General features: G+C 47.2%; 1 protein-coding gene across 7 annotated transcripts in view; it reads left to right on the top strand.

The window, feature by feature from the left end:
* ATP2C1 (ATPase secretory pathway Ca2+ transporting 1) overlaps nucleotides 1-18,283 on the top strand; it is a 912,406-nt gene that overhangs the window by 198,272 nt on the left and 695,851 nt on the right. Inside the window, exon 1 of one of the 7 annotated variants that reach the window (XM_078663883.1) lies at nucleotides 14,894-15,053. The exons of 3 other annotated variants lie outside the window; for them this stretch is intronic. The gene's annotated coding sequence lies outside the window, so the exon portion shown is untranslated. Of the gene's footprint in view, nucleotides 1-14,893; nucleotides 15,054-18,283 lie in introns of those variants that run through there. 3 more of the 7 variants (XM_078663884.1, XM_078663882.1, XM_078663881.1) reach the window with 3 other exon arrangements.

The raw sequence follows: 18,283 nt of genomic DNA, 5'->3' as shown, positions 1-18,283 counted from the left end.
TGCTCATCATCCACCCCCCCTTCCATATCCATTGGGTCGGGGAGCAAAGTGGCGGGGTTCAGAATACTGCACCTAACAATGTTTACATTTGCAGCACCCACAAGAATCCTCTCGTATTTAGTCAGCCGACTAGGGGTGAGATACTGAGTTTTCGTCCTGGTCAGTAAAATTACCATTCCATGTGGAACATACACAGTTGCAGGATGTCCCATGACAATGGACTCACTCTGCTCTAAACTTGCGCAGGTAGCAGCTACTGCTTTCAGACATCCCGGTAATCCAGCAGCCACTGGATCCAGGGTGGCAGAGAAATATGCCACAGGCCTTCTGGTTGTGCCATGTTCTTGTGTTAGGACTGACAATGCGCAATTATCGCGAGTGTCACAGAATAGGGCAAATTCCTTAGAATAGTCTGGCATTCCCAACGCAGGGGCTGTACACAGACAATCCCGTAGTTTTGTGAAGGCTGTTAAGCTTTCATCATCCCATTCTACAATATCCGGTGTTCCTCTCTTGGTCATTTTTATCAGGGGCCTAGCTAGGACTGCAAATCCCAGAATCCATTGCCTGCAGTATCCTATCACTCCCAGGAACATTCTGATCTCTTTCTGAGTACGGGGTAACTGCATCTTTTGAATTATTCTCACCCTTTCTGATGTTACTTTCCTGACACCTTTCTCTATCTGGTGCCCCAGATATTTCACTGATTTGGCACAGAACTGTAATTTGTCAGGGGCCACTTTATGTCCCTTCTCACTCAGGTGATTCAGTAGGGCAATGGTGTCAATCACACAATCCCTATGACTTTTAGACGCCACCAAGAGATCGTCGATGTATTGCACTAGGACAGAGTTCCCAGGTAAGACCAAAGTTTCCAAACATTTTTTCAAGATCTGATTAAAGATAGAGGGGCTCTCTGTGTACCCTTGAGGGACCCTGTTCCAGACATACACGTGACCATTGAAGGCAAATGAGAAAAGAAATTTGCTGTCGGGATGCAAGGGAATGGAAAAGAATGCATGACATAGGTCTATCACAGTGAACCACTCAGCATCCCAGGGGATCTGATACAGAATCACTGCTGGGTTCGGGACAATAGGGCAGCAGGGGACCACTATCTTGTTGACTTTTCGTAGGTCCTGCACTACTCTGTACTTGCCACTAGGCTTCTTGATGCCCATAATCGGGGAGTTACATGGGCTACTCATTACTTCCTGTATGATGTTTCCTTCTAGCAATTTCTGGATTTCCAGAGTGACACCTGCTCTTACTTCTGCATTCATTCTGTAGGGTTTAGTATTGGGGTATACTGCATTGTCCTTGATTGCTATCTGTATGGGGTCCACGTTTTTCATTAACCCTACATCTTTCCCAGTAAAGTCCCATACCTCTGGCTTCACTGCTTCTTGGAGTTCTTTGGGCAAATCCTGCATGGTCATTCGTTTAATTTCTGAGTCAGGTCTGATTAACATTAATTTATAAATGCCGTCTTCATCTGGGGTCTGAATTTCAACACCCTTTGGTGTGCAAAAGATGGTACAGTTCATTTTGCACAGCAAATCACGTCCCAGTAAGTTCACTGGACTGGTGTCACAAACGACAAATCTATGCATTTCCTTAAAGTTTCCAATTGAGATCTCCATGGGCTTGGTAACAGGAGTACTAATCAATTGATTAGATACACCCACTACTTGGATGGCTTCTCCCGGGAGGGGTAGGTTTGGACCGTCCACTGTTCTCACAGTAGAACAGGTAGCGCCAGTGTCCAACAGAAAAGTGACATCATTTCCGTCAACCTTTCCTTCAATGTATGGTCCGGACTGGTCTACCGGCACGGAGGCGCCAAGTACGCACTCCTTGTCCTCCCCTCTCAGGCCCTGTCAGTACTGGTCATCACAAAGAAAGGTATCGTTTAACAAATACTGCGAAGTTGCTGCATTTCTGTTCTCCTTGCTTTCCCAGACTTCTATCTCATCACCCTCTGTGACTTTTCCCTTATGTGCTTGCTTTGGAGCTCGGGGCACCTGAATCGTTTTTACCTGTGGTTGAGTCTTTCTTGGTCTTTCTTTCTGCGTCTGTGGAGTTAAATCAGGTGTTTTGGGGTTATCGTCAGGCAAATAAGGACACTCGTTTCGCCAGTGTCCAATTTCTCCGCACTGGTGACAGGGAAATTTCTTCATAGCCTCTTCCCTGCTCATTTTGGGCCGGGGCTTACCCCCTCCCCCACCCCCAGGACCTTGGTTCTGAGTGTTTTTGACCATATTACTCAACTGTTTTTCCTGCTGTTCTGCGAGCTTCACTTGAGCCCACATAACCTTCTCCTTGAGAGCCTTTTTCTTTTCTGCCATCTCGTCCTCGCAGTACTTTGCGTACCGCAGGACCTCGTCTATCTTTTTGGACTGCCAACAAATTTTGTTATCTTTTATCCACTGACAAATTTCAGGCCTTAAACCATTTACAAACCTGTAAATAAAATGCGTCATATCCTTCATCTCGATTTTATCTATACCACTGTATGTTTTAAACACCTGCAACAGCCTTTCATAATAGGAGTGCACTGTCTCGTCTCTTTCCTGCGTTGTTCTATCTATCCTGGTCCAATCAGTTTCCTTTGCGGGCACCTTATTTTTCAAATGCAGAATCACTTGTTCATATTTTTTCATCACTTCAATCGATGGTTCCCCTGTGTTAGAGTCCCTCGGGTACTCTTCACTAGGCCAGGCTATTGCTATTTTACACTCGGTCCATAGATCTACCGGGACCACAATATCGAAAAATCCATCCAGGTCTTTCCACAGGCATTTTTGCACCTTTACGAACCTTTCCACCTGCCGGTACCAGTCAACTGGCTTTTCGCGCAACTTCGGGAAATCGTTAGTAAAGGACACAATATCCTGTCTGGACCATGGAACGTGCACATACCTCCCACCTGGTACTTCGCGCATGGGGCATAACTGTTCGGGCTTGTCTACTTCTCTCAGAGCGAACTCAGGGGTCGCTTGTCTGGATCGAGCCTCATCTTTCTTTCGTGCCCACCTGCTTTTCCATTTTTCCACGTCTCCCCATTTTTGCAAAATTGCTAGCAACTCTTTAATCTGCAACTTTTTCCCTGACACATTCAAGTTCTCTATATCTTTGTCTGAGAACTCAGCTCTGTAAGGTTTTTGCAAGGGCTTGGATCTTGAAATATCTACCCCCATACTAGCTGCAGTGTCTGTCAGCTTTTCGTGGAGCACTCGGGTACTTCTGGTAAGGCTTTTACACATAAACAACAACTCTTCTTCTGAGTAGGTATTTAATCTGTCTAATCCCACATTTCCTGCCATTAATTCCTCTATTTCTACCCTCAGTTTGTAGAGGTCTAAAGGTTTCGTTTGCGGAGTCTGTTTTTCTAATTCACGACTCCAATTTTCAATTTCTTCCGGAGTTACCAGAGAGACACTCCTAGTACCTGACGTTGATTCTAATTTTATTTCTTTCGTATTAAAAGGATTATGCCTCTTCTGCACTCCCTTCCCGGTCTGTTTGTTTGGCAGGTCCAAGAACACAACTTCGGACTCGCACTCACTGGACTGATCGTCTATCAGTAGGGGCTCCTGCCTCGGCGGGGCCATGATTGGGTTCATAACTGGAGGGTTTGGACTTCCCTGACTATTCCCATACAACGGAACCACTGGTCCAATTGTTACCGGAATAGTCAGAGCCTCAGGACTGTTATTTAACTGGGAGATTTTCTGAATTATTTCTGTTCTCTGTCTAGCTATAGCCTCTTGCTCCCTTTCATCTAGTACTCTTCCTAATGCTCGGTCAGGTATCATCTGTGGGGTCAGGTGAGGGGTAAAACTCGGGGCAGTAGGATGCGTTTCACTTGGTCCTCCACCATAATTTGGTTTAGGGAACAAAGTTCCTGTGCCAAATGACCTGCGCTCTTCCCCATACGGAGGCTGTAAAAAGGGCATTCCTGAACTTAATGGTTTTTCTTCGTTTTCATAAAGAGGTCTGGGGAAAAAGACCCCTTTGCTGGAATATTTTTCCTCCGGGCTCACGGGCACTCTCGGATATATATCTCGTACCTCCGCGGGTCCGGGATTCTCAAAATAGGGCAGTACCTGACCACCTCCCCCCCTACTTAGGGATCTGTCCTCCTCCTTAATAGATGGACGCTGGGGATTCTCTCCTGTACTGGAAGGTCGGGCTCCCTCATTATAAGGGGGCGGGCTTCGCGTAAAAATGTCATCTAATAATTCATCGTCTGACTCCTCAAGAGCTCCCCAATGCTTACTCTTTTCTGTCTTTTTCTCTCCCGCAGAAGGGGTACACGCTGGCATCATGGGAAACAGACCCTCAACAATCATGCTCTGTCTCCACTGTTTCATCCTTTTATCCCCGGTCTCTTGTTTCAGCCTGGGGTACCACTTGGTCAGACCTTTGTCCATTCGGGGTTTCTCTCTTTCAAAAGCCTCAATCTCCCATTCCTCTAATGCCTCATACTGCGTTAGTCTCGGTCTGGGATGCAATTCATTCATTCGGGTTCTCAAATTAAATAAAATCCTACCATTGAAAGTACCGTCTAACGGAAAAGCCAATATTCCGTCACCTTTTGTGTACTTTACCCAATTTTCCAACCACACACAGGTATTGTACCCTCGGTCAAACATCATGAACGAGGCGGGAGTATTGGGTGGTGGAACAATAACGCCCTCTCTGGATTTAATCGGTTTGTCCGTTTTGAAGTAATTCTTTACCCTATTTACAAGGGACATTTTTCTCTTAGTTCCGTACATAATATCGTATCTATTGGCTTTCCACTGATCCCTTTCAAACCCTTGGTTCCTTGGATCGGGTCTAGTCTCTGGACTATACGAGTGCCACATACGGTTTCTACGCTTAACTTTGTTTACAAAGTTACCTCCAATCAGAACGCGCCTTGCAATTCCGTGCGACCAATGCGGTGCATGCGTTCAATTATTTTCGACCAATGGGTGCGCGGCCTTTTCGCGAGACAGTTCTCACGCTTCGGCGTTCACCCCTCCTTCACAATTCTAGCCCCGCTACCCGCCCGCTGTTTCTACCAATCCCAGCGCGGCACGGAGTGACGTCAGAGACGCTTCGCGGCTGACTCCCTCCCTTCACAAGGTAACGGAAACTTTCTTTCTTTCTAAAGTGCTAGTGCTTGGTTATTTTACAACGAATACACATTCGCCACAGTGCTCAAGTGTCTAGACAGAGAAAGAGTTATTTTACTGCAAGTAAACTACTTCCATTTACTTTTCACACGCTGCGGGTAAATCTCTTCCGCCTACCCTTCACTCTAGCATTGGTGAACCTGTTATTCCCCTAAACTCATCCACTCTTCCGGGATATATCCGAGTCTAAGGTTTCCCAGCGGACCCCTCTGCTTTCACCCAAGCTCCGATGAACCTGCTACTCTTCCGATGTGACCCTTACTAGGTTACGCCACTATGGGAATTTTGCCAATGAACCTCGTTACTAACATTTATTCACACACGTATTCAGAAAAACCCTAGTTAGTGCTTCCCGGTCCACTTAACCTGCACCTAACTTTCCTCGAGCCTGCGACCTCAGGGCAAATGGATTCTATTCACCACTTTGCCATTCAATTCCCCAGGGAGTTCGGACAACACTGAACGAGACGGTTTACAAATGCATGGATTAATACATATAACAATATAAGAACAAGAATAACAATGATAAAACAATTCATGAATTTCAAAAAGCAACACCTTTCAAGAGAGTGATCAGTTCCCTCGGAATGGCCGCTCTTGTAGCAGCATTAATATACTAGCAGCTACCGACTTGACTAGACTAACTAGTCCTACCTAACCTTTAACTTTAACTAACCATACCTCTGCTACCAGAAAAACTGATAGAGCGCGCGAGGTCACCCAACCAATAATTTCGCCGCTTCCGGCTTCGGGCCCATATATTTCAATTCACCATATACATTGACCGGGTGACTTCACGGGCTGCTACCAATTTGTGTGAATTCCCTACTGTTATTACCTCAGCGTACCCGACTTACCCTCCACCGACACGGGTACCTATGACCACAATGGATCAGGGAGCTAGCTGTAAAAGGAAAGGCAGCAAAATACAACTCAAAATGACATTCAATACTGTTGTAAAATGACCACGGACAACTGGAAGTTTTAAAATCTTTATCTAAAGTTCGTTTTCTGAAAGCATGAGATTTACAAGAATAAGACAATCGATAATCAAGATAATGAAAAGTACATAACTATAGAGAAATAAAGTCAGGGTAATCATGGAAATGCTAATATGAGATGCAACAGGAAACGCTATGCATTTAAGGCAAAAGTTCTTTGGACAGTTTAAGTAAGGCCGTTCTAGACCATATCAGAAAATGACAAACTGCAATGCAAAATATGATTTCTAACAGGTAGGGTAACATGGGAACACGTTATGAAAATATGCAATGACTTTACGTTTCAATAATTGCAGCAAAAGCATGGAAAAATCAACATATGCAAAGGTGTGTCTTTATTGAAGCAAAAGACAGAAAAATAGAAAGGTGCAAGTTTAAAGATTTTAGAGCAATATTTACCTAGACTGGTGTGGAAACCAAACCCTGGCCACGGGTCAGTTAAGAACAGGAAACCCTCAAGGAAGGATACCCCTCAATGGACAGCAGGTGCAGAATGGACACCCAGGACAGGACAGGAAACCCTCAGATTAGGAATCAGGACAGGACCCCAGGACAGGAACCCCTCAGGACAGGACCGCTCAGGACAGGACCGCACCCGCAGTTTGGAAGCAACGCCTGCGCTCCACCCTCTCTGCAGCTATCGATCAAGACCCCGATTGGGTCAGCGAACTCCCAGCAAAGTGCTTCGCCAGCACTTTAAGGTTCAGTAAAACCTTAGTCTATGGTCAATTTCGGACAGAGTGCTCCGCAGCTCTCTGTATCTTCAGTCACCTATTGAGTGCGATGGGTCAGTGACAGGTCAGCTAAACCAGACAAGTCGGACAATTTCCCTAGGTGAACCCAGGGTAGATATACAGTTTGGGGACGGTGTACCACCCCCCAATGTTGCAAAGTGTCAGAATCCCTCAATTTGGATTGGTCCTAAGGTAGGATTTGGGTAACACACCAATCAGAACACACTATTAGGATGCCTACTTTGCATCTCTGGGTACCGCCTAGCGAGATTGGGGTTCTCGTGAGAAAGTCCAGGGAAATACAATGACAAGTTTACATTGTTTCAAGATGGGGACACATGACTCTGTCCTGCTGAGTTCGCAGGTCAGTTTCTCAGGAGCATCTTGCCCATCCCTGCCAGCTGGCTGAGTCCCACCAGCCAAGGTTGACTACTCCCCAGGCGGACGGTCATGCGCAGTAAGGACCTCCAAGATGGTTTTGGCTCAGTCAGACCCCCATTTCCCGCGGTACATGAAAAGTAAGCGAGAACAAATTAATACATAGAAATAACGTTATGAAAACACATCATTGGGTTTGTACTTTCAACTTATCACTATAAAATATACTTATGCAGTCTAAATGTTAGCTACATATACACGGGCACAAGAGCAGTGGCACGAGCAGTACCACGTTACGGGCAAAGCTCTGTATTACGCATGCGCAACTATTCCCTCCAAACTTGCAAACACGTCAGGACACGTGAGTGTGACTGACGCATGCGCAGACGCTATTGCAAAGCAGCGGCCATTTTAAGTACTCGAATTAATCGTGTTAGAAATACACATAGGCAAGCTTCATCGACCTCGTTTCAAACATGAAATAAAGGTTAGTAAGACGTACAAATTATTACTTTGTTACACATGGACGAGGTTCATGACAAAAGCAAGTCACAAATGCGAAGCTTTGCTTCATCACTGGCATCAAGACTTCTATCGGCCAACAATATGAAGCCCTGGCCCTGAAACTGGATACGGTGGCCATTGATGTCAATCTAATCAGAACTGATCTGGCTAAGACGAACGAGAAGGTGAAGTCTCTTGATCTAAAGACATCCAGCCTTACGACGGATATGTCCGACCTGCAAACAGAAGTACGTAACCTGAAAACTGCTAATGACTTCTTTGCTCGTCGCTTGGAGGATTTTGAGGGCTGTGCACGACGTAACAACGTGCGTATTATTGGGGTCCCGGAGAACTCTAGTTCACTCTCTACTGATCTTCGAGTAGAGGACCTCATCCTCAATCACCTCGCACCCAAGGGCTTGAGCAAATTCTTCGCGGTTGAACGTGCACACAGGGTGCCGGGGGGACAGGCAAAACCCGGTCCCCCCCCCCCGTCCTATCATCGCAAGAATTTTTAACTTCAGGGACCGCGACGCCATCTTGCAGGCTGCAAGGACAAGTGGTCCTACGCAGTTCGAAAACGCCGTGGTGAACTTTTATCCGGACTTTTCCCAGTCGGTTCAGAAGCAACGAATGGGATTTCAAGGGGTGAAACGGCGGCTTAGAGAAATGGAGTTGAAATATGCGATGCTGTTCCCGGCCCGGCTCCGTGTGGAATACGACGATCGGACATTCTTTTTTGTCCGGCCTGAGGAAGCGAGTGATTGGTTGGACACTTTGCCTGCTCGTCGTGCTGGCTGAGACCACACTGGTGGCGCTGAGGGGGGCCTAATGGACCAAGAATGACAATGGTGCCTGAGTCCTGAACACTATCTACCGTGGACAGCTGTGGCTCACTGACTTCTTTGATTGTTCTATGTGTATCCTGGGGGGTGGCGGGGACGTAGGGACCCTTTCCTCCTCTGGGGTTTCTTTGTGTAGATTAGTTGTTGTTTTTTTCGTTAGGGCGACAGGCACACTACAAATTGGGGTGGCTTCTGAGTCTGTGCAGGGGTGCAGGGTGGAGGGGAGTTGTGTTGGGTATTATTGGGGGGAGGGGGGGAATTGTGTGGGGGTTGTTCTTTTTTCCCTTTTCTTCAAGGCAACAAACTGTTACGACTTTGGACATTGGTGTGATGCTCGTTCTGAGATGGGAGTTCATCGCGGATTTGGATGGGGGGTAGGGGGTTGAAGTTACTCTGCTGGAATGTAAACGGGTTGGGAGATCGGATAAAGAGAGGGGTGGTTATGCAGCTATTGCGGCGCCTCTCGCCCGATGTTGTACTGCTAGAAGAGACGCATTTGATTGGGAATACTTGCTACGCTCTTAACAGACGGGGTTATCGTCTTGTTGCTCATTCTGGATTTACTTCTAGTTCTAGAGGGGTGGGTATATTGCTTAAGACCTCACTCCCCCTCGAGGTTGATGACGTGGTTCTTGACACTAGGGGTCGATATGTTGCACTTGTAGGAAGGTGGGAGGGGAGAACAGTTTCATTGGTATCGGTGTACGGTCCTCCTGGCTTACAATCCACAACATTTGCAGACTTGGGGCGGATGGTTTTGGGTCTCCCGGAGGGTGTTCTGATAGTAGGTGGTGATTTTTACTCAGTTGTCTCTGGTAGAGCGGATCGCTATCCACCCAGAGACCTTACAGCCGCGCAATCCTGGTTGGGTGAATTTTTGGAGACATTGGGGCTTGTGGATTGTTGGCGGCTTATGCATCCAGAGCAGAGTTCACTTTCCATCTCGGGCAAACATGGTAGTATTTCCAGATTAGATTATATCCTTGTGCCGGCGGCCCAGTCCTCTTCGATTGGAGAGATTAGACACCTAGCTCGGGGTATATCGGACCACTCCCCTCTCTGGTTTCATTTTAACTTGAACACAGGCGCTGAAGGGAGGGTAGCCCCGATTAACCCCTGGTATCTTCTTAACCCCAAAACCCGTACTGAATTGATTAAATCATTAGATTTGTATTTTGCTGAAAACGTGGGATCTGTGTCCTCGCCTGTTTCATTGTGGGAGGCTTTCAAGACTGTTATCAGGGGACAAGCATTGTCTTTGATTGGGTGTGCCAAGAAATGTAAAAATGAGGCAGTTGTCCATCTCGAGACGGAAATTACTGAGTTAGAGAGTGCATTGGAGCGAAACGTTACCCGAGACGCATTGCATATCCTCAATCTTAAGCAATTAGAATACAAAAACTTAGTTACTGATGCGGCCAAGATGATGAGTAGGGAACAGCAGGGGCGACTGTATGACGTGGGCGACAAGGCAGGAAAATTGATTGCCTGGCTGGACAGAAAGGAGAGAGCGAGTCGTGTGATTCCTGTGATTGAGAAATCGGATGGTGTGCGTGTGACAGACCCTGTTGACATTGTTGAATGCTTTGTTGAATATTTCCAAGAGGTTTATACCTCGGTGTCCGACAGGCCCGAGGAGGATTCTCAGTTGTTACTTAGGGATATCGCATTACCTTGTTTGTCAGATTCTGATCGGGACAGTTTGGATGCCGCGCCCTCGGTGGATGAGGTAGCTCTGGCGATGCGCTCTATTCGCTCCGGAAAGGCTTTGGGTCCCAATGGCCTTCCCATCGAATTGTATAAACTGCGCCCTGATACACTAGCGCCATATCTCCGAGATTTGTTTTTGGCTGCGCGGGAAACTGGCTCCCTCCCTCGGGATCAGCGTCTTGCGACCATTGTGGTGATCCACAAGGAGAGCAAACCACGGGATCGTTGCGCATCTTACAGACCTATTTCGCTCCTGAATGCTGAGCCTAAGATTCTTGCCAAGTTACTCGCTAACCGCCTGATTACGGTGATCAGTGATTTAATTAATCCGGATCAGTCGGGTTTTATCCCACATCGTAATACGGCTTTGAATCTGCGGCGTTTCCATGGTGTTATTGCTAGTGCAGCGACATTGAGTGAACCGGCCATCTTGGCGTCCTTGGATGCCACGATGGCCTTCAACACAATCGAATGGGCGTATCTTTGGGCCACACTCGCCAAGTTCGGTTTCGGCGCTGGGTTCATTAGTTGGGTTAAACTCCTGTACGAGACCCCACTGGCGCAAGTAGTGGTTAATGGTCGGGTCTCCATGCCCTTTGCTCTTGGGAGGGGCACGCGTCAGGGTTGTCCGTTATCCCCGCTTCTCTTTGCTCTTGCGTTGGAGCCACTTGCTGCTTGGCTACGGTGGGAACCCTCTATGAGGGATATATATTGGACTCCGGACTTTGAAGATCGTATTTCATTGTATGCGGATGATATTTTATTGTACCTCACCACTCCCCAAAAATCTCTTAATGTGTTGTTCGACGTGCTTAACTCCTTCCGGAAGAACTCGGGCCTTGTTATCAACTGGTCAAAATCCTATATTTATGTGCTCGCGGGTGGTGTCCCCCCTCTGCCACGGGGATGCCCCATTCAGGTGTCGCATTCTGGTTTTAAATACTTGGGTGTGTTTATCTCGCTGGACCCTGCGGTTCGCTATGAACGTAATCTACTCCCCCCACTCCAACGTTTGCGATCGGATGTAGTGAGCTGGCGTAAATTACCGTTGTCTCCGCTGGGGCGTGCGGCCCTTTTTAAAATGATGTCCATACCGTGATTTCTATATGCACTCCAGAATAGTTTTGATGTGATTCCGTCGAAGTACTTCCGAGAGGTAGAATCCTTGCAGAGGCAATTGATATGGGACGGACGTTCGCGCATTGCTCTTCCAAAGTTGACGCTTCCCTGGTATGATGGCGGCATAGCACTTCCGGATATTCAACGGTATTATTGGGCTTCCCAACTTGCTGCCATCAACCATGGGATGTATGGCCAGCGCTGAATCCAGTGTTTGAAATGGATAGGTGGCTGCTACCGGGTGGTGACTATAATAGGGCGCTTTATTCGGGATCCTCCCGTTTAAAACTCTCAGGTCCTACCGCTATAGCCGTGCGTGTATGGCATAGCGCGAATGCGGCTATGGGCTGGAGAGATAGATTAACCCGTGCGACTCCGCTTTATGCCTCCGCAAAATTGGGTTGTCTGTGGAAGACGAAGGGGTTTGACAAATGGGATACTATCGGTATTAGTAAAGTACGTGATCTCTGGGTTAAGGGCGGGGTAAAGACCTTTTCGGACTTGCAAGTGGAATATCAGCTGAGTGATAGGGAATTCTTTCGTTATGTTCAAGTGCGTCATGCCTTGAATTCGGTTTTTCCTGTGGGTGGTGACGTTCCGGAATCCTCCCCCCTCGAGGATCGTATATTGGATGGTCATGTGCCGGATAGCACCATTTCATTGTTTTATAAAAAGATGATTAATGACCGCTCGAGTTTGCTTGACCGCCTTAGGGACACCTGGATTGCGGATGGTATTGAATTAGATGACGAGGACTGGCAATCCGCGATCTCCTCTCCCAGGGAGGTTGCGATTCCGGTCCGCCTCCGCCTGGTCCAGCTCAAGATCCTCCATCGAATCTATGTCACCGGCCCCCACCTGATCCATATGGGCTATTTCGCGGATGGCTTATGTAGGCGTGGTTGTGGTCTCCTCGGCACCTTTATTCATATAATTTGGGAATGCCCTGAGGTGGTGCGTTTTTGGAACCGTATACATGATGTGATGAGTGAGGTAACGGGTATTGTGATGATGCCAGAAGCCCGGCAATGTCTATTGAATGTATGGGGACCGAATGATTATGATGTGTCACAGCTTCGATGGGCGACTCTTGCAAATATGATAGCCAAACGAGATATTGCACAATTATGGGGGTCCCAGAGGGCCCCTACAGTGACTGCCTGGAAAGAGAGTATGGACTGGTGCATGTTCAGAGAGAAAACGGTGTACGTAGCGAGAGGTAGACCTAGAAAATGGGGGAAAATTTGGAATCAGTGGAACTCGTACCGGGGAGATATATGTACGCCCCCACTCACAGAGATCTCTAGTCCTCCCCAATCGCCCTGACCCGGCATTGCTGCTATGATGTGGTGTGTCTTATTGTTGATCTGCAATTCTCACCTCCAGCCCCCCCCTTACCTGTAATCGATGACTTTTGTCTCCTGTTATCGTGTATCTCCCGTCCTCCTTGAGCACATGCCTAATGGTTGCACTATTGTTGTATTGCCTTGTTTGTTTGTTGATGTTTTATTATAATAAAAAAGTTACAACAACAAAAAAAGTAACACAAGGCAGCACTATTAATGCAAAGCAGTGCACTGCCTTCCATTACTTTGCATCAGGTATGCTTTACATGGGTGGAGCACACAGGCCATCATTTGGCAGGAAAAAGGAGGGGGATTTTGAAAAATAAATAAGGAGAATTCATTTTCTCCATTGAATTGTGTTAAAATGAAGAAGGATGCGCAGTCATGTCTTGTAAGTAAAGGTAGTAGATTTATTTTTGTAGTTACATCACAGGTTCTTAGTTACAGGAAGATGTTCTGATCCATAAAAGTGCCCCACCAGGAACAGCCTCCTCGCTGCTCAGCCCTTCCACACCAACTGATTCTGTTACATACAAACCCACTCAACATTCTATATGACCTCATCATAGGCTGAGCAGCAAGGCAGAGAACCACTGTAGGTAGTGTGCATTGGGTAATTAGTATATCACAAAAAATTGCATTTAACTTGAAGCAATTTTAGGTGGGATGTTGCTGAAATAAAGCCATTTCTGGCTTTAAAAATCGAGGGTCTCCAGTCTCAATCGGTGGTGATATCATGTATGGTGGAGCATATGTTTTACGGTGAATCCACCCATGTATTTTCAAACAAACCCACATTCACAAAGATTTGTAAACCTGAGTTTCCGCCAACATGCTGTGCTTACCCAACTGAGGTGTAACGAGGATAAATATCTTCGCCTCTACTCATTAGTTCCTTTTTCAATGTGTGCTGCATTTTGCAACTCATGTAGAAGAATAAGACTCCAATGATAATTTTTGTTTACCTTTCTGCACAAAAACAATCCTGCCTGTGATGCAGGCGCCTTTGTGCCACAGCGCAAGGGTGCCTGAGTTGGCCCTAGGCAGCCACAAGAGTGCCAGCGCTAGGAGAGAACCGAACGGCCCGGGACAGGATGTGGCGTAATGGCCAGGGCTGCTCACTTTGGAACAGGGGAGTCAGGTTTGAGTGTTGGCGTTAGCTCAATCATCAACAGTAATTCTGGGGAAATCACTTAATCTCCCTGTGCCTGCAAAACAAAAAATATTTTGTCCTTGTGTAATGTAAGCGGTGCCCATATAAATGCTCCAATACGTTTCGGTTGAGTTTGCGCAATAGAAAACTGCAAGCAAATAAATACAAACCTGCACCACATCTCGGTAAATATGGAGCAATTCAACTCTCTCACTTTCCCACAGTGCAGCACCACACCTTCCCTTGCTGCACTGTTTGAAATCTTAGTAAATATGCCGTTGATGTCTTAGTCCAACCTTACATCACTCTGTATGAAGTTATCAAATAAGCCAATACTTTTGTCCGTCCTAAAAATGTTCAAAGCGTATTTGAAACTTCTCAAGGAGGGCATTTGAACGCAGCACACCAGGCTAGTATGTTTCTATTCTGTAGCCCTGTCATCAGGTCGTTTATGGCAATCACTCCCGGAACTGCCAAATCACACAGTGCCGCCGTGTAACACGCTGTCATAATCTACTCACCCGGTGGACAGGTGGTGAGCGGTAAAGTGAGCTGGAGGAAATTCTTATCAGCTTTTACATAAGAGATTTGCACAGTTGCACTGCTGACCTCCTTTTAAGGATTTGACACTCCCCAAGACATGACATGGATCTTAAAATGAGCATAATTCACCACCACCAGACATTTACAAAAAACCCAGGTTTCTGATCTTGAAGGCCAGCGAAAAGCACCAAAGTGCTGAGAGATTATTTAGGTGACGTGCTTGTCACGTGCGTAGCGTCGTTGCTAAGGACGCCGATTGAAGCGTCTCTGTGTGTCGGAGGAAATGCACGTCAATTCTAGGAGGCCGGTGTTCGGCAGAGGGATTGTGACGTCACAATACCGGCCGCCTTGCGTCTGCGCGTTGGGCCTGGTGTGGCTCTGCTGGTGAGGGGCGGAGTCTGTGGTCGCTGGTAGAGGTTCAGTCGTCAGTTGACGCTTGACAGGCGCACGCAGACCCTGGGACCCAGAAGCTTCCTCGTGAGTATGGCTCATGGGCGGAGGCGGACATCCTCTGGGGGGGCGGGGGGCAACACTGTGAGGCTCTGGGCACTTGAGGGTGCCCTGCTCAGCGCGCCACAGCTGGGGGGAGAGCTGGGTTTGTAAACCAGCGGAGGGTTGTGTGCGACAGCAAAGGGCAGTGAGGACCTGGGCTGTCTGCGACAGGCAACATAGAGGACTGCTTTGTGTGTGGCATCTGGGAAGAGCAGGCCTGTGTGATAGCCAAGGCAATGGAGAAGTGGTGTGCCTGCCGCTGACAGGTCTAGGAGAGAGCGCCTCGGTGTGAAACTGAGGATGTGAGCGAACCGGTCTGTGAGTCAGCCAGAGAGCTGGTCTGTGTGTGACAGCCTGGGAACAGTTGGTTTGTGTGTGATAACTAGGGCAGTGGATTGGTAGTGTGTCTCCCCCAGACAGGTTATGATGAACTTGTGTGTGTGTGTGAGAGACACTGAGGTTGACTCTGCACCTTTCAATGTGACCAACGGTGAAGAGTTTGTACTTTGTTTGTGTCAGCCTGGTAGCTGGTGTGTGTGTGTACTGACCAGAGGAGACTTGGTCTTTGTTTCAGCGTGAATTGTGCTGTTCTGTGTGTGATAGGGCTGTGGAGAGGTGGTGTGTCTGTGACAGACGGTGTAGTAGAGAACCTATGTGTGTCAACCAGCAGAGAAACTATTGGTCTGCGTGTTTCAGGTAGGGGACAACTGGTCAGTGTGTCCCTGCCAGACAAGATTATAACTACTGAATGCTCGAGCCTGATGCCTGGCCCTGGCTCAGCTCGAGGTCCTCTTGAAACTTCAAGCCTAAAACGAGCTGAGCTTTTACAGAAGGTGATGTGGCCTAGCGGCTACAAGTGCCAAACATATGATATGGAGAGCCAGGTACAAATCTTGAACTGGACTCCGCATTCCGTGAATCCTAGCAAATCTCCCTGAGCCCCCGCACCCCCAAAAGAAAACCTGCGTATGTAGTCTGTTTGTTGTGAAGCTTTATTATGTCCTTAGGCCAAGTCAGCACTATGTAAAGCAGCCAAAAATAAAATGTGAAGTCTGACTGCCCCCTACGCTCTGATTTCATCCTCCAAGTATTAAGGACAAAGCATTAACTATTGATGTCAGAAAGAGATACCCATAAAGTAGCTGAATTGCTTAGTATGGAACTGGAAAAGTTGGTAACCATCCTGACTTCACGACTTGAACAACTTGTGTGATTGTAGACAAATACTTTATATCATTAAGCCTCCTTTTTGATCATTTTCGCATACAAGAGCACCTTGGAATCAGCTGTAATGCAGGCCACTGCACCCCTGTGGTGCAAAGGAGCCTCCAACCCTTGAAAGCGCTCCTCATTCAGCCCAAGACCAATGTATATCTGTGAGATATAGGATGCTGACACACCTCATCACATTCTGCCCGGGGCCTCATTATGTTACGTTACGCTACGCGTGTGTACCTGTGGAGTGGTGTGGCTCACTGGTTAGAGGCGGCAGACCCGGAAGCAGGAGTCGGCCTGGGACCAGGGTTCCATTCCCAATGCGGCAGGGTGGTGGACCAGGGTCAGCGAACTCGATAATTCTCGCCTCTGTGCCTACTCTAACCAGGGGTCCCACTCGGCAACTCTGGGCATTAGCTTGCCTAATCTCCACAACGGCCCCATCAACGCCGGGGATGCCTGGCTCCACCTTGGGGATTCCCAGCAGGGACCATCCCACAGGGAAAGCCAGGACGGGTTCCCCAGCGGTATACAGCGCCAGGACGCCAACTGGCAACAATGCGCTTTACAAGTATACATTACATTACGCCACTGTTTTGAATGCATGAGTTCAGGAGTGTGCAATGCAAACATCTCCCCTGTTGATTAAGCTGTAATGTGGCTCCATCTTCAATAATAATCCTGAAAACATATAGGGTTACACGTGAGTGCCTCTTAGTCCGCTAATTGTGTTGTCATCATGGTGGGGGGCAGGAATGTTTCTCAGTTCATGTTGAAAAACTTTTGCTTTTAATAAGTACTTTTCAAATAATTTGATGTACTAATGTGAAACACTTCCTCATGTTAAAGGAATACTTTTTTGAATTTTGGAGACACCTGATCTAATCCTAAAATGATCTTTGTTGCAAGATTTAAATGGAAATATTTTCAAGGCTCAGTTCCTGCAGGAGTTCCTGGCAACGGAGCCGACCCTTGGCTCAACACTGTCTTGGCTCTCCCTGTTAATGTGTTGGCTCACCCACCTATAGGTTATATCTGGTATGTATTTGATAACCGAGAAAATGTATTTTTGCTATAGACAGGGTAGGTGAGACCTGCTCTATGTCTGAAAATCGGGTTAAGGAGGAGCTAGTAGTAATTTCACTGAGTCTACTCCCTTCTTTGCCGCCCAAGCGCCGGGACACCCCTGTTGGGGGTAGCTGTGCGCTATACAAGCTCCAAAATAAATAAACTGGCCTGCCTGCTGCAAGATTGGGGAAGACTGCGCTGTGTGTGACATAAGGATAAAGAAGAACTGCTCTGTACCAACCGGAGCAGAGATGACCAGTGTGAGTCAGCTAGTGGAGTGGTATTGTATGTGTGACAGCCTGAAAGAGTTGTAGTCTGTGTGCTGGGCTCTGAAGTGCATGCGTGTTGTCAAGAGATCAGAGCGATGAGAAGTACTCTATATGTTCAGGCTAGTAGAGGAACAACTGATCTGTGTCAAATGTGGGCTGAGGGGTGGGAGTTTGTATGTATATGTCTGCCTATAGAGAGTTTGTCTGAGTTATAGCTAGGACAAAGGAAAGCTGCTCTACCTACCTCATGAGAACTGTTATGTGTGACAGTGCTGTGGAGAGCTGATATGTGTGGTGAAGATTTTCTTTGTGACTGTGGAGAACTTGTCTTTGTGTGCAGGGGTGTGGAATGTAATAAAATATCTACTTGTCCATGGGACAGGTAGCTTTATAAATCTATGTCTCCTGTAACAAAATCCACTTGTCCCTTTGGTGCCATAGAGTGTGATGGGAAAATTATTCTCTCTCTCTTTCTCTCTCTCTTTCTTTCTCTCTCTCTTTCTCTTTCTCTTTCTCTCTCTCTTTCTCTCTCTCTCTTTCTCTCTCTTTCTCTCTCTTTCTCTCTCTTTCTCTCTCTTTCTCTCTCTTTCTCTCTCTTTCTCTCTCTTTCTTTCTCTCTTTCTTTCTCTCTTTCTTTCTCTCGCTCTCTTTCTCTCGCTCTCTTTCTCTCGCTCTTCTTTCTCTCGCTCTCTTTCTCTCTCTCTCGCTCTCTTTCGCTCT

The sequence above is a fragment of the Lissotriton helveticus genome, chromosome 10 (genome assembly GCF_964261635.1).
Source record: "Lissotriton helveticus chromosome 10, aLisHel1.1, whole genome shotgun sequence".
Lineage (NCBI taxonomy): Eukaryota > Metazoa > Chordata > Amphibia > Caudata > Salamandridae > Lissotriton > Lissotriton helveticus.
Note: the sequence above shows the minus strand (reverse complement) of the source record. Positions and strands in the feature narration are given on the sequence as shown.